The sequence below is a fragment of the Arvicanthis niloticus genome, chromosome 20 (assembly GCF_011762505.2).
Source record: "Arvicanthis niloticus isolate mArvNil1 chromosome 20, mArvNil1.pat.X, whole genome shotgun sequence".
In the NCBI taxonomy this organism is placed as follows: domain Eukaryota; kingdom Metazoa; phylum Chordata; class Mammalia; order Rodentia; family Muridae; genus Arvicanthis; species Arvicanthis niloticus.
In genome coordinates, this window is record NC_047677.1 from 42,431,651 (window position 1) to 42,448,595 (window position 16,945).

The 16,945-nt window shown below is 41.7% G+C and overlaps 1 long non-coding RNA gene across 1 annotated transcript; it reads right to left on the reverse strand.

The window, feature by feature from the left end:
* Window positions 1–231: 231 nt before the first annotated feature.
* On the reverse strand, window positions 232–10,405 carry LOC117724107 (uncharacterized). Its single transcript, XR_004608786.2, has 5 exons — window positions 5,327–10,405; window positions 5,106–5,194; window positions 4,800–4,994; window positions 4,455–4,637; window positions 232–1,165 (listed from the first exon to the last, which is right to left on the reverse strand). It is a non-coding gene; the product is annotated as an uncharacterized LOC117724107 (long non-coding RNA).
* Window positions 10,406–16,945: the final 6,540 nt, after the last annotated feature.

A 16,945-nucleotide genomic window follows, 5' to 3' on the forward strand; every position in this document is an offset into this window, starting at 1 on the left:
ACCTAACATGGTGTCAGAGGGCAGAAGTGTGGATGGCTGACATTAGTACAGATTCTGATGGCAATTGGATTAACTCATATTAGTGTGGTTCCAAGTGGCATCAGAGAAAACTGACATCCTGGCTGCTCCTGAGACCAGAGACCACGGACAAATCGGGTTCACTTGAAATGGGGGGCTGGAAATGTAAAGGATGGGGGGGGGCAAGGAAAAAAATGAAGCCAAGACAAGTCTCTGATCAAGGTTCAAGGTTTAATATTCAGCACTGGGTTTATATAGAGGAAGCCTACCTAACCCATCCTTTGTTTCAGCTGGATAATGTTGCAAAGCAGGCTAAATAGGCAGAGCAGTCTGTTCTAAGTTCTTGTAGGAAGTTGCAAGTGTAAAAACAAAGTTGCCGACTTCACCTAGGTGTTAAGGTCCTGTAGGAAGTTGTAAGTGTAAACAAAGCAGATGACTTCACTTAGGTGTTAAGGTCCTGTGTGGAAAGCAAGGTCCATTCAGTCTGCTCAAGGCTGGCAAAGGCACAATTCCCCCTTTTTGTTTTTTAAAGATGAGCAGTACCAGTAGCTGGAATGGGGGGGGGGATATGATTTACTTGATTTTCATAATCCTACCTAGGGTAAAGACTAGCCAGGAGACCATGTCTGTCTTAGGTCCATGTCTATATTGCTTCTCATTACCCATCAAGGAGTGCAAACAATGCACTGATGTATTCCTCTGTCTTAGGTCTATAGGAGCTCAAGAACATTCTTACCCATCTTTGACTACCTGCATTCTATAGCACACTCTTTCCCATTCAGACTAAAGCCACAAAGGACATGTGAATATGCACCTAATGCATTTCTTCATAGTGATGAATAACTGTCATGGTAAATTGCTCAGCTTGCTGGAAGTGATCCTGTTTGAAGGCAACCAATCTGTATAAGATCCAAGGTCCAAAAGTTAAAAGCAACAAGATTATAATTAATGGTCCAAGCAGTGTAGAAAATAAAGTTGTAAGCCATGAGAAAGTGGAGAATCAGGACTCAAACCATCCCTGATTCTGTCCTTCTTGTCTTTTCTTTTTGGCTAGTCCATCTTGAACTTAAGCCATAGAATTCTTTATTATTCCTGAATGATTGATGTAAAAGTAACATTCTTCATCAAGGGCTGTACATAGTCCTCCCTGTTGAAGGAATAAAAGATCAAATCATCTCCTGTTTTGAATGACTACCTTAGATATGGAGTTAGAGATTCTTGCAAATGGGAAATAGAGGTTTCTATCATTTCTATGTCTAAGCTGTTCTAAGCAGCTCATAATTTTTCTTTGCAAAACAAGGGCAGAAGCACCAGTAGCTGCTTTTTCCACACTCAGAGAGTTACTTAACATCCAACTTTTAAATTTTTAAAATAAATGTAATGATCTAAATAATTTTTTGGTGTACGGGGATATATATATTTTTATGTATATTTATTTTTTGGTGTATGGGGATATATTTTGTTTTATGAAGATATTATTTTAAAGTTTCACAATACCTGCTTCACAATACCTTGTCCTTGAGGATTATAAGGAATACCAGAAATATGGGTAATATTAAATTGTCAACAGAAAGTATCAAATTCATGCCTGCAATACCAGTTCCATAATCTGTTTTAATCTGATTTGGAATGACCACCATAGAGAAACAATGTAGGCAATGACTAATTATACTTTTAGTTGCTTCTCCTGTTAAAGCAGTTGCAACTAGAAAGCCTAGAAAGTTGTCAAGTCACATGTACATATTTTAATTTTCCAAAATCAGGAATGAGTAATATCCATTTGCCATAATTGATTAGGTATAAGTCCTCAAGGATTAACATCATCATGAAGAAATTGAGGACACTGAGAACAAGTTTTTACAACTGACATGCACATTCTCTAGAAATACCAAATTGCTGTCTCAAGCTATTACTATTTTGATGATAAAAGAATGACATTGTATGGCCAATTGTTCCTGGAAGGCCTATAATCTGCCTGGTATACAAATCTGCTGTGGCATTGCCCTCACTAAAGGGTCCAGACAATCCAGTGTGAGCTCTTAAATGCCCTATAAAGTAAAGAAAAGTATATGTTTCTTAAATTAAGCTGCATTTGTATAAATAACTGTAAATGTTGTTAATTAGCAGTATCTAAAAAGGGGACAATATCAAGCAGATTTTAAACCATGAGCTATATATTGGCTATCAGTATACAAATTAAAAGTTTGAGTTTTCAACATTTCAAAAAACAGTGGCTAAAGCACGCAATTCAATTATCTGTGCTGAAGCAGGGAGAAGTCAAGAGAATAAACATGTGATCCAATTACAAATACTGCCTTCCCATTAGACGAGCCATCTGTAAATACAGTAAACACATTGTCTATGGGTTACATATGTAAATTTACAGGAAATATAAAAGCATGCATAGAGCAAAACTGTAACAACTTGTGTTTTAGGTAATGATTGTCAAATGTGCCTAAAATGTTTGCACATGCAATAGGCCAAATATCAGTATTCTGCAATAACCAATATAGTTGCTGTTTGAAAAGGGAAATAAACATTTCAACAGATTCTTAAGACATACTTTCCAAAATACTTTCATGATTCTATCCTACAATTTTGTATCAACACAGCAACAGCTTCAGAAGAGGGTGTTAAAACTTTCTTTGGAAATGAAGAAAGATGAATCCACATTAATGGTCCCTTTGGTCAAAGGACTGCTGTGGGTGCAAGCAGCCAACAGATGATCATAGTTTATGTAATGTATTTGTTGTAACTAACAGCTTCCTCTACTTTCTGCAAAAGCTATTGTCCATCATCAGTTAATTGTCCAGGGGAATTAGGATTTGCATCCCCCTTAAAAACATCAGAGGCTTAAGTTCTCCTGTGGTGTGCTTAAGGTGAGGTCTTAGCCAATTAACTAACCTATCTTAGGAGCTTTTGAAAATGATTTTTAAGTAAACTATCTTTTATTATTTGAAGCTTCTGTGCCACAATTTGTTTAGGAATATAACTGACGTTCCAAATATTGAAAAAGATATTGTCTTTGAATTCTTTTTTTGGAGCAACAACTATTCCCTGAAATTTTAAAGTTTGTTTATAAGGGCAAAGGTTTATAATACAAGTCTTTCAGAGGGATCAGCTAATAAAATATCCATATAATGAATAATATATACACTGAAGGATTCAAAGTGTTAACTTCTTGTATTGAAGCAGCAACAAAATTTTTATATAATGAAGGGATACTACCCATTCCCTGTGGCAAAAGTTTCCAGTGATATCCCTTCATGGGTTATGAGCAGGCAGTCAGTTATTCTAAGTTCTTGTAGGAAGTCCCAAGTGTAAACAAAACTGCTGACTTCACCTAGGTGTTAAGGTCCAGTAGGAAGTTGCAAGTATAAACAAAGCAGATGACTTCACCTAGGTGTCAAGCTCCTGTGTGGCAAGCAAGGTCCCTTCAGTCTGCTCAAGGCTGGGAAACACACACTGACATCAAGGATTGTGGACATACAAATGGTGACTCATCTCACAAGATATCAATGACCTCAACATAACATATCTCAGAACACTTCAAAAACATGACCTCGGGCAGCAGTATTGACCATAAACTTCAGAATAGACTCTGGTGGCCACAGGGCTCCTTGATATTAACAATTCCTTCCAAAGCAACATCAGTTATTTGTATTAACATGGATACTGTTGGCAGCGTGGATGATGGACATCAACATAGTTTCTGACGGCAGGTTGGATTGTGTGATATTAGTATGATTTCCAGTGGCAGGAGGGAACACTAACAACAAGGATGCCTGTGGCAGCAAGAATCTTGGGTTATACCATCATATATATTGCCAAGTATGTCAGTGACATCAGCATATACCGAGAGTGGCAGGTTATGGTCATACATCTCTTCTTGAGTCACAGGATGGATCACTACAATAAATACCACCTCAGGTGGTAGTGTACATGATATTATACATGATGTTGTCTATAACAATGGATGTAAGCATGCGTCAGGGACCTCACCATAGTTTCCTGTGGCAGGTAGAATCTCAATGGCAATGAAAGACTTCATCTTATTTGCTGGTGAAACAAGTAGTGCTGACATCAACTTTGCTTCCACTGGTTGGTGGGATCACTAATATAATCATCCTGGTCCAAAGTGGGACCAGGGATAATTAACATCCTGTAGCTTGTGGCAGCATGGATTGGGAATATACCATAATGTTTGTTACCATGGAGTTATCATTGATATCATAGTTTCCATATATGATATCATATGGAAGTTCAGATCATGGACTGAAACCTCTTCTCTAGTAGCAGGATGGATCCTCAACATCAAAATAGTTACAGCTGGCAGGTATCTGTAAGATTGTATCAATAACTATTCTGGTGGAAGTTATGATCTTATCCATGGCGTGGTCTACAGAGGGGCTACATTCATACATCACGGACATCACCTTAGTTTCCTGTGGCAGGTAGGACCTCAGGTAGGAATGATGGACACCATGATGGTTGCTGGTGGGTCCAAGGCAGCCGTGATCTTGGATACACTTTGCTTCCAGGAGGTATCAGTGACATTGATGCAGTTTCAGAGGACAGGTCCGTGGACAGAAACCTCTTCTCTTACAGCAGGATGGAACCTGTTAACAGAAATCAGCAAGATCTTCGGAGTCCGCGCTATCTGTAGATATCAACAAAGTTACAGGCAGCAACGTGAATGACGAATGACCACCATCGCTATGTTTCTGTTGGCAGTTAGGATCATTGATAGCATCATCCTGGTCCAAAGTGGCAGCACAAACCTCTACTATGGTGGTTGCTATTGGCAGCGGGGATTCTAGATGTAGTATGGTGTCTGCTGACAAGTGTACCCCTGACATCAGAGTAGACTCGGAGAGCAGAAGTAATTGTGGACATAAATCACTTCTCTGTGGCAGGAGGGATGGATTACATCAAACCTCTTCTTGCAGCAGCAAGGGTATTATTTATAACCAGGTCTACAAAAAGAAAATACATGCATGTATCAGAGACGTGAGCACGGTTCCCAGTGTGGGCAGGTAGAATCTTAGACATCAATCTGAACCCCAGTGCCAGCTCAGAACACTCACCTCAATATAACCTTGCACATCAATATGCACCTTAATATTCAGCCTGTTCTCATGGAGAAACGCAGGTCATTGCCATCAACAGGGTCTTCCTAGGAAATAGAAACTACGGATACCATCATGTTTCCTGGGTTCAGCATACAGCACTGACAGCAACATAGCTTCAGGTTGTAGGTCACATCAGAGGCTTGAAACTAGTAGCAGTAGCAGCACACACTACTAACCTCGTTATGACCTTGGGCAGCAGTTCTGACCGTGAGCTTTTCAGCTGACACTTCTAGGCAGAGTCATCGTACACATCAGCAAGCTCTTCAGAGACAACACTGACTACAGATCTCGATGTGGTTACAAACGGTACAATGTATGAGTAAAATCAATATATTTCTCTTAGCAAATAAGACAATTAATATCACATTCTGGTCCAAAGTTTCAATAGGGATCACTAAAATCCTGGTTGCCTGTGGCATAGGGGATCTTGGATAAGCCATGGTATATCTATTGCCAGGAAATAGCAGGAACATCATGATAGTTTCAGAGGTCAGAAAGGACCATGAACAAAAATCACATATATAGTGTCAGGATGGATCGTGGACTTCAAAATTATTACAGCTAAGAGTATACTTCTCATAAAGAACATTCTCACAGGTGACATGTATGCATCACTAACATCAGTATAGGTTCCAATGAGAGTTACAATCACTCATGTCCCAAGTCGGAGAAAGGACCACTGAGAACATTGCCGCATGTAGCATCGGAGGGTATAAACAAACAATGGTGTTCCTTCTCAGGATCTATCAGTGAACTCATGGTCCAAAGCAGGGGCTACATGCATGCATCAGGGACATCAACGGAATTTCTAGTGGCAGGTGGGATCTCATATATCAATGTGATCTCCAGTGACAACTCAGAACACGTACCTCAATATGGTTTCTACTGTCAATATGGACCTATAAATTCAGCGTGTCCTCAAGTATCAGCAGAGATCATAGCCATGACCGGGGTCTCCATCCGCAATAGAAAACAGTGGAATCCATCCTGATCACTGGTCAAATCACGCAGCACTGATCAGCATAGAAAGTTTCAGCTATGATCACATGTGCCAAAGGTATCTCCAGTAACAGCCTACAGCACTTACCTCCTTATGACCATAGGAGCAGTACTGACCATGGACTTCACAATAGACCCTTCTGGCTACAGGATCACAGACAGCACGGAACTCTTCAAAGACCAAACTATCTAGGGATCTCAACATGGTTACTAGTTGCATTGTGGATAAGTGATGTCAATACATTTAACTTGGCAGTTGGGATCTCTGATGTCATCAACTGGTCCAAAGTAGCAGTATGGCTCACTCAGGACCTGGTTGACTATGGCAGCATGGATCTGAGATACACCATCTTGTCTGCTGCCAGGAAGTATCAGGGCCACCAGGATATTCCAGAGGGCAGGAATGACCATGTTCAGAAATCTCAACTCTAGTGTCTAGATGGATCCTGGACATCAAAAGTTTTACAGCTGACAACACACTTCTCATAAAGAGTAAGGTCTCATTGAGCAGAACAATGATGGATAACTGATATCAGTATAGATGCCACTGGCAGTTGGAGACACTCTTTTATGTTGCCTCATAAGGCAGCGGGGACCACTGAAATCATAGCTGTTTGGAGGCCTGAAGTACCATGGACATACAATGGTGCATTTTGCCACCATATATGTGACCTCTATAAGACATAGAACATGGAACTCAACATGAGCTGGAGGACCAGTATGACCTGAAGCTTCACCTTATGTTCTGCTGGCCCCAGGGATCCTGGACATTAAAAATCTCATCAGAAGCATCATGGACTCTGGGTTTAAACAGGACTACTGGAGACAGCATGGTTAATGGATATCAGTTTCTGCAGGCACTTTGAAGTAGTGACATTAACATACTGAGTAGTATCAGGGACCACTGACAACAAGGGGGTCAATGACAGCATGTACCTTGGGCAACACAATGGTGTTTATTGCCACCTATATATCAATGGCGTCAGCATAGATTAAAGGGGCAGAATAAATTTTGGTCATTAACCTCTTTTCCAGTGGCAGGATTGATCCTTGACAGGACAGTTCTTGGAGCAGTAACAACCCTGTACATCACATGGTTGAGAGCAGGTGTGAAATGCATGCATCAGGGACATCAACAGAATTTTCTATAGCATATAGACTCTCAAACATCAATCCAATCAATCTACTGTGTCAGCTCAGAACACTGACCTCAACATGACCTCCAGCATCAGTATAAACCTTGATTTCAACAGCTTCTCAAGCCGTAACAGAGATCATAGCCATCACCACGATCTCCATCAGCAACAGGGGCAATGAGTCCATCACGATTGCTGGTCACAGCATACAGCACTGACATCAACATATATTCAGGTTGCAGCTGGGATCACAGGCATCAAAGCCATCTCCAGTAGCAGCAAACAACACTTACCTCATTATGTTCTTAGGAAGCAATACTTACCACAGACTTCACAATAGTTTCCTCTGGTTGTTTATCAAAGACATCGGGTAGCTTTTCGATGACCACACAGACCATGAATGTCAACATGGGTACCAGTGACAGCATGGATCAGCAATGTCAATACATTTCCCTCGGACGTTGGGATCACAGATGTCATCGATCTGATCCAAAGCAGGAGTAGGGATAACTCCTGATCTGTTTGTCTGTGGCATCAGGGGTCTGTGATATAACATGGTTTCCATTCCCAGGAAGTACAAGGGACATCAAACTCCTTTCAGAGGGCAGGTATGACCATGTAGAAAAGACTCTTTTCTGGTTGCAGGATGCATCCTTACATTAAACTGCTTATGAATGCAATAAGCTTCTTAGAAACAGAGATAACAGACATCAGTAGAGAGTCCATTGTCAGTGAATGAGAGTCATATTAATGTGGCCACAAGAGTCAGCAGGGATCACTGACATTGGCTACCAGACGCCTCAAATATGGACATACAGTGGTATCTGATGCCACTCTATATATGACTTTCAGCATATCTCAGAACATGTAACTCAGCGCGACCCAAGACAGCACTATGGCCTGAACTTCATTGTAGATTCTGATGGTCTCAGGAATTCTTAACATGCACAAGTGTCTCCAGGAGCAACACTGACTATGGATTATAACACGGCTACTACAGGCAGCATGTAGGATTCACATCATGCACGTTTCTGCAGTCCCTGTGCATCAGTGACATTAACATGGTTCCCAGTGGCAGATGGGATCACTGACAATAAGGTTGCCATTGGAAACAATGATCATGGGCATTACCATGATGTCAACTGCAAGATATATATAATGTGTGTGTGTATGTATGTATGTATGTATGTATGTATGAATATATATGTATGTATGTATATGTAAGTGTATGTGTAAGTGTAAGTGTATGTGTATATGTATATATGTATATGTATATGTATGTGTGTGTGTGTGTGTGTGTGTGTGTGTGTGTGTGTGTGTAAGTGTATGTGCATGTGCAGGTGCATGTGCATGTGCATGTGCATATGCATATGCATATGTATATGTATAGGCAGAACAAATTATGGTCATAAACCTCTTCTCCAGTGACAAGATCACCATCACTAGCTATTCTGGTGGTAGTGGTGGTAGTAAGAATATTGTACAGTTTATGGATGGCAGTGGATGCAACATGCATGCACCAGGGACATCAACAGAATTTCCTGTGGCAGGTAGGATCTCAGACATCAATCTGATCTCCAGTGCCACATAAGAGCACTTACCTCAATATGACCTCAAGTATCAATATGGACCTTGGAATCCAGCATGACCTCTGGAAGCTGCATAGATCATAGACATCACCAGGGTCTCCATCAGCAATAGGAACAATAGACTCCATCATGATCTCTGATTACATATGTCAACATAGCTTCTCTGAGCACAGATGTCAACATAGCTTCAGGTTGCAGATATGATCACTGGCACCAAACATGTCTCCAGTAACAGCACACAGCCCTTACTTCATTGTGACCTTAGGCACCAGTACTGACAATGAACTTCACAACAGAGTATTCTGGTTGAGTTATCACAGACATCAAGGCCTCTTCAAAGACACTGACTGTGGATCTCAACATGGTTACCAGAGGCAGCATGGATGAGTGACAATATATTTTCCTTGTCAGTTGGGATCACTGCTATCATCAGCTTGTTCCAAAGTGGTAGTAGCAATCACTCACTGCCTGGTTGCCTGTGGGAGTAGAAATCTGAAACATACCATGGGATCTGTTGCCAGGGATATGAAGATGGTTCTGGAGAGCAGGTATGACCATATAAAGAAACTTCTCTAGTGGCAGTTTGAATCATGGTATCAAAATGATAAAAACTAACAGGGTACTTAACATAAATTGGGCAGAAGTATGGATAGCTGACATTGGTAATGATTCCTTTGGCAATTGGAGACAGTGATAGGAATGTGGTCCCAACAGACAGCAGGGATCACTGTCATGGCTGCTGGAGGCCTGAAGTACATATGACAAACGATGGTGTCTGATGTCTCACTATGTGTGACCTCAACAGAATATATCTCAGAACAGGTAACTAAACATGACCTGAGTCAGAAGTATGGGTCTTAAACTTCACCTAAGACTCTGCTAGCCTCAGAGATCCTTAAAGATAAAAATATCTCAAGAAGCATCATGGACTATGGGTTTAAATGTGGCTACTGGAGGCTGCATGGATGATTGACATCATCATAGTTTCTGCAGGCATTTGGGAATAATGACATTAACATGGTAACCAGGAGCAGCTGGGATCACTGACAACCAGGTTGCCAATAGCAGCATGGACCCTGAGCAATACCATGGTGTGTGTTCCCAGGTATATATCAGTGACATCATCATCAACTCACAGGGAAGAGTAAATTATGGTCATAATTGTCTTCTCTAGTGGCAGGATAGATCACTGACATCATGGCCACTGCAGCTGGGAGCAAGGATCTTGGACATTACATGTTCAACATCAGGGACTGCGTTCAAGTATCAGTGACATCAACAGAGTTTCTAGTGTCAGTTAAGATCTCAGATATCTATCTCACCTCCATTGCTAAGAACACTTACCTCAATATGAGCTAACACTTCATTATGGACCTTGGAATTCATTAGGTTCACAAGAAACAACAAAGATCACACCCATCACCACGGTCTTCATTAATAATAGGAATAATGACTCCATCACGATTGCTGGTCCCAGCTTCACAAATGACATCAAAATAGCTTCATGTTTCCCACAGGATCACAGGCATCCATATTTATTCCATATTCGATATTGGTGGCTAGACTCATGTATGAGGAACACCAACTGATTTTCTGGTTGCAGGTAGGTTTCCAAATACCAATCAGATCTCCAATACCAGCTAAGAATATTTACCTCAAAACGAACTTGGGCATGCGTATGGATCTTGGGGTTCATCATATTCTCAAGCAGTAATACAGATCATAACCATCACCAGGGTTTCCATTAGCAACAGGAATAATGGACTCTATCATGATTGCTGGTCAGCATCACTGGTATCAACTTATTACAGGTAAGATCACAGGCATCAAAATACAATGCATGGGTCTCTATAAATTGGCTAAGTTTTAGAAGCTATGCTTAGTGCTTCCCATAACTTCAGTTAACTCAGTCATTCTGGATTTCTGACGGGGTTAAAGACCCATAGTCTCATAGCCAATCCTGGCTATTTACTTTGAGAGAAAAGATCTGAGTAGATAGTTTTCAGCTGACATTCATTATAAAGCCAAAAAAAAAAAAAAAAAAAAAAAAAAAAAAAAAAAAAAAAAAGCCAGGATCAAAAGTAAGTGTTTTAGTTAGAAGGGATGACAGAGGTTCTGGTTAGTCAACAAAATAATGGACTGGGTATTAGAACTATCTTATACCTCACTGGTACAATTAGGAATAAGTATGCTCTAACTGTATTTTGAGAGAAAAGTTTTACTTTAACAGGAAGAGTGATATGTAGGAGGAGCTAAGTGGGAAGGAGTACTGAGAGGAAGAGATGGAGTAAGGAGAGAAGATGAAGGAGAGGAGAAGCTAGGTGATGAGAGAGAGAAAGACAGAGGGGGCATGGAGGCAGATGTTCACAGGTCTCCACCAGTCAAAGATAGTCTTTATATCTAGGTTGGGTATTGGGTTACGCTTCTGATTGAGCATTACCAAACTTATAAATCCTTTGATTAACATTTAAAAAAAATTGTATAAAAGCAAAAAGGAAAGGGGGGCATGGGACAGGGGTTTTCTAGGGAGGGGAAATGGGGAAAGGGGATGGCATCTTAAATGTAAATAAAATAATTTTTTTTAAAAAATACAATGCATGTTTCTCATTAGGAGCTACATCCATACATCAGGGACACAAACAGAGCTTCCTGTGGCAGGCAGGATCTCAGACATCCATTTTTATCTCCAGTGCCATCTAGAAACACTTACCACAATATGACCTTGGGGATCAGCATGTACCTTGAGATTCAGCAGTTTCTCCAGAAGCCACACAGTTCATAGCCACCACAAGGATGCCCATCAGTAACAGGAACAATGGATTCCATCATGCTTGCTGACCACAGCACACAGCAATGATATCAGCATACCTTTAGCATGCAGATATGATCACTGACATCAAAGGTGACTCCAGTCACACTACACAGCCCTTTCATCATTATAAACTTAGGCAGCAGTACTGACAATGACCTTCACAAGAGTCTCTCTGGCTGGGGAATCTCAGGTGCCATGGAGCTCTTCAAAGGCAACATTTGTTGCTATGCCATTGTTCCTACAAACACTGATGAAGGATCTCAACATGGTTACCAGTGACATCATGGATGAGTGACATCAGTATATTTTCCTTCGTAGTTGGGATCGCTGATGTCATTCATTGGTCCAAAATGGGATTAAGATTCACCCTCAAACTGCTTGCCTATGGCACAAGGGACCTGGGATCTAAAATGGCACCTGTTGCCAGGAAGAATCAGGGACATCAAGATAATTTCAGAGGACAGGTAAGACCATGAACAGAAACCTCTTCTCTAGCGGCAGGATGCATCGTGACATCATCATTGTTATAGATGGCAGGAATCTTCCCACAAATTGAGCAGAGGCACGGATAACAGACACCAGTAAAAAAAATTCCATTGGCAGATGGAGAAACTCCTATCAATGTGGTCCCAAATGGCAACAGGGATCCTTGGCTGCTGGGGGCCTGGAGTATCATGGACATACACCGGTGTCTGGTGCCACAATTTATATCTTCTCAACATAGCATGTGTCAGAAAATGTAATTTCAGCATGACCAGAGGCAGTGCTATTACCTTCCACTTGATCTTAGCCTCTCATGGTCTCAGGGGGCCTAAACATGAACAATATCTTCAGAAGCAACATACACTATGGGCTCTAACAAAGCTTCTGATGCAGGATGGATGATTTACATCATCCACGTTTCTGCAGGCACTTTGGATTAGTGACATGAACATGCTTGCCACTGGCATCATGGATGACTGACACCAACATTGCCAAAGGCTATGAAGGATGGGCAATACTTCCCATGAAGAATGGTGACTGTTGCCAGGTATATATCAGTGACATCAGTATCCATTCAGAGAACAGAAGAAATTATGGTGATAAACCTCGTCTCCAGTGGCAGGATTGATAGTAGACATCACTACCACATCTGGGGGGCAGTGGCAATTTTAGATACTACATGATTGACAGCAGGGATGACGTGTGTGTATCTGGAACATCAGCTGGAGTTTCTTTGACAGATAGGATCTCAGACATAAATCTGATCTCCAGTGCCAGCTAAGAACACTTAGCTCACTATGCCTCCAGCATCAGCAAGGACCTTGGAATTTATCAGATTCTCAAACAGCAACACATACTGTAGCCATCTCCACCAGCAAATGGAATAATGGACTTCTGCATTGTTGCTGGTCACAGAATGCACCGCTGACATCAACATAGCTTCTTGTTACAGGTAGGATCACAGGCATCCCAAATACATTGCATGTTCGACATGGGAGCTACATGCATGCATCAGGAATATCAGCAGGATTCCCTCTGACACGCTGGATCTCAGCCATCAATCTGTTCTCCAGTGCTAGCTCAGAATACTTACCCCAGTGACCTCGGTGGTCAGTATGGATCTTGGAATCCAGGCGGTTTTGCTCCAGAAACAAAACAGATCATAGCCATCATCAGTGTCTCAATCAGTATGAGGGATGATGGACTCCATCACGATTGCTGGCCACAGCCGCAGCTCTGACATCAGAATAGCTGCGTGTTTCAGATCGGATCACAGGCCTGTCTTGTGTCTCCAGTAGCAGCACACAGGACTTACATCATTATGACCTCAGGCAACACTTCTGATCATGAACTTCATAAAAGAATCTTCTGGCTCAGGGATCTCACACATCAGGGAGCTCTTCCAGGACAACTTTGATTCTCAGCGTGGTGACCAGTATCCTCAGTGATGAATTGCATCAATATAGTCCCCTTGGCAGCTGGGATCACAGATATCATCAATGGGGTCAAAGGGGACACTAAGTCGTCACTCCTGACCTTGCTGCCTATGGCAGCATTGATCTGGAATATACCATCTTGTCTTTTGCCAGGAAGTATCATGCATATCCACACATTTTCAGATGGCCAGTAGGACCTTGTACATAAACCTCTAGTGATAAGATGCAGCATGACGTCAAAATGGTGAAGCCAGCAGGACAAATCTCCTTAACTGGACAGAGCATGGATAATAGACAGAAGCAAATTTCCATTGGTATCTGGAGACACTCATATTGTCATGTGCTCCCACATGGCAGCAGGGATAAGTGACATCCTATCTGCTGGAAGCCCGAAGTCTAATGGACATACAATGGTGTCGGTTTCCACTATATATGTGACCTCGACATAACATATCTCAGAACCTGTAACTCAAAATGACCTGAGGAAACAGTATTGACCACAAAAATTCCTATGTGGTCTCTGCCGGACTCAGGGATCCTTGATATTAACAATCTCCTTGGAAGCGCCATCTCCTGTGGGTTTAAACAGGGCTTCCGGGGGAAGCGTGGATGACTGACACATTCGTCATTTCTGCAGGCACTTTGGATTATTGTTTCTAACGTGGATCCCAGTAGCAGCAGAGATCACTGACAACAAGATTGTCAATGACAGCATGAATCTTGGGCAATAGTACGAGGTCTGTTGCCAGGTTTACAGCACTAACTTCATGATAGATTCAGAGGGCAGAAGCTTTTATGGTCACAGACCTCTTCTCTAGTGGGAGTACATATTTTGGCATCTCTAACTCTTTCAGTGGTGTAAGGATCTTATATGTTACATAGTTGATTTTGGGCACTGCATGCATGCATCAGGAAACACCAACAGAATTTTCTGTGATGAGTAAGATCTCAGACATCAATCTGATCTCCAGTGCCAGCTAAGAACATTTACCTCAGTATGAATTCAGGCATCCGTAAGGACCTTAGAAATTATCATATTCTCAAGCAGCAACAGAGATCATAGCCATCACCAGGGTCTCCATCACCAATAGAAATAACGGACTCCATCATGATTGCTGATCACGGAATGAATCACTGACATCAGCATCGCTTCTCGTTACAGGTAAGAACACAGGCATCAAAATACACTGCATGATTGACATCAGGGGCTACATGCATGCATCAGGAACATCCACTGAATTTCCTGTAAGGGGTAAGATCTCAACCATCCATCTGATCTCCAGTGCCAGCTCAGAATACTTACCTCAACATGACCTTGGGTATCCGTATGGACCTTGGAATTCAGCAGGTTCTCCTGAAGCAATACGGATCATAGCCATCACCAGGGTCTCCATCAGCAATATTAACAATGGACTCCATCTTGTTGCTGGTCACTGCATGCAGCACTGACCTCAACATAGCTTTCAGGATGCAGGTAGGATCACTGGCACCAACGGTGTCTTCAGTAGCATTGCACAGCACTGACCTCGTTACAGCTGTAGGTGGCAGTACTGATAATGATCATGATTGATAGACTCTCCTAGCCATGGGATCTCAGACATCAGGGACCTCTTCCTATGGGTCTCAATATGGTTACCAGTGGCCTCATTTATAAGTAATGTCAATATGCTTTCCTTGGCCCTTGTTATTTCTGATGTTATCAACTGATCCAAAGTGGCAGGAGGGTCCACTCGTAGCCTGATTGCCTGTGGCATCAGGGATCTGGGATGTACCATGCTGTCTGTTGCCAGGAATGTCAGGGACATCAAGATAGCTTCACACAGCAAGTATGAATATGGACAGAAATCACTTGTATAGTAACGGGATACAACATGACATCAAAATGGTTACATCTGGCAGTCCACTTCTCATGAACTGGGCAGAATCACGGATAACTGACGTCAGGAATGATGATTTTACTGGCAGCTGGAGACACTCCTATGAGTGTGCCTCCACAAGGCAGCAGGGTTATGGGTATCATGGGCATACACGCTTGCCTGTTGCCACGTGACCTCAACGAAACATCTCTCAGCGTGCGTAACTCAGCATGACCTGAGGTAGCAGTACTGACTGTGAACTTCACTGCCGATTCGGCTGGCCTGAGGGGTCCTTGACATTAGCAGAATTTTCAGAAGCAACAAGGACTGTGGGTTTCAATATGGCCACTGGTGGCAGCATGGATGATTGTCATCATCATATTTTTCTGGAGACACTTTGGAGAGTCAGGTTCTAATGAGGGAGAAAAATGAATGTAGAAGGAGGGAAGAGGGTTAGATAAACTAAAGATATCTACAAAAGTCGTAAGAAATCACAGTACTGAGTAGCTACATAAATACCTATACTCCATAGAAGCTGTAAGTAAATGAACATGCACAGTTTTATTAAAGCTTTACCCTTTCAATTTAGATATTAAAACCAATGTATGCACTTTAATTTATGTCTCTTTTATTTCATATTATATGACATTTTCTAAATATGTCTATTTTGCTTCAAATGATAGAATTTGATTTCTATCACTGTTAAATATTACCCAAATACCTATGATGATTTTTCATGTCGGTGTTGATCGATACTATATTCTTCTAACTAAAGATAAGAGTTGTAGGTTCTCTTGTATGTCCTGTGACCTCCTGAGCTATGTGATTTTGTTCAAATTTGCATTATGGAAAACGGGTCCTCTCCTGTGTATTGGGCCTTGAATCTGATTACAAGCCTAACCTTTTCAGACTAAAGTTACCTAGTTTCATTATTCTCAACTGATGTGTGTTTATGTGAAAAAAATACACTCCCCGTTTTCTCCCTTCTATTCCTTCTCTACCCTGCAACAGTAACTATCCCCTTCATACTTTATGTGTTCTTCCTCTTAAACCCATTAAGTCCCTTGTATTATTTGCTATGATAAAATCCCTTGATCAAGGCACCTTATAGAGGGAATAGGGTTTTTTTTTGGGGGGGGGTGGGTTTTTTGTTTGGTTTTTTTTTGCCATATGCTTTCAGATGGAAAAGGATCCGTGATGGTAGGGTTGTATGACAACAAATGTCAAGAATAGGAGAATGAGAAGGAAGCTGTGAGGTCTCTTCTTTCACAAGCACAAGGCGGGGCCTAAATGGGACACCCAGCAAGACTGTGTATTCTCAAAGGTTGCCTCCAGTAACATACGTCTTCTGGCATCACCTTAAACTCCTTCACCTTCCCCAAAACCAGCACCAAAGGAGGAAAAAGTGTTCAAAGCCCTGAGCCTATAGGAGGCATTTCTCATTTAACCCTCCATATTCAGGTTCTGCAGTCATTAGGTGCATG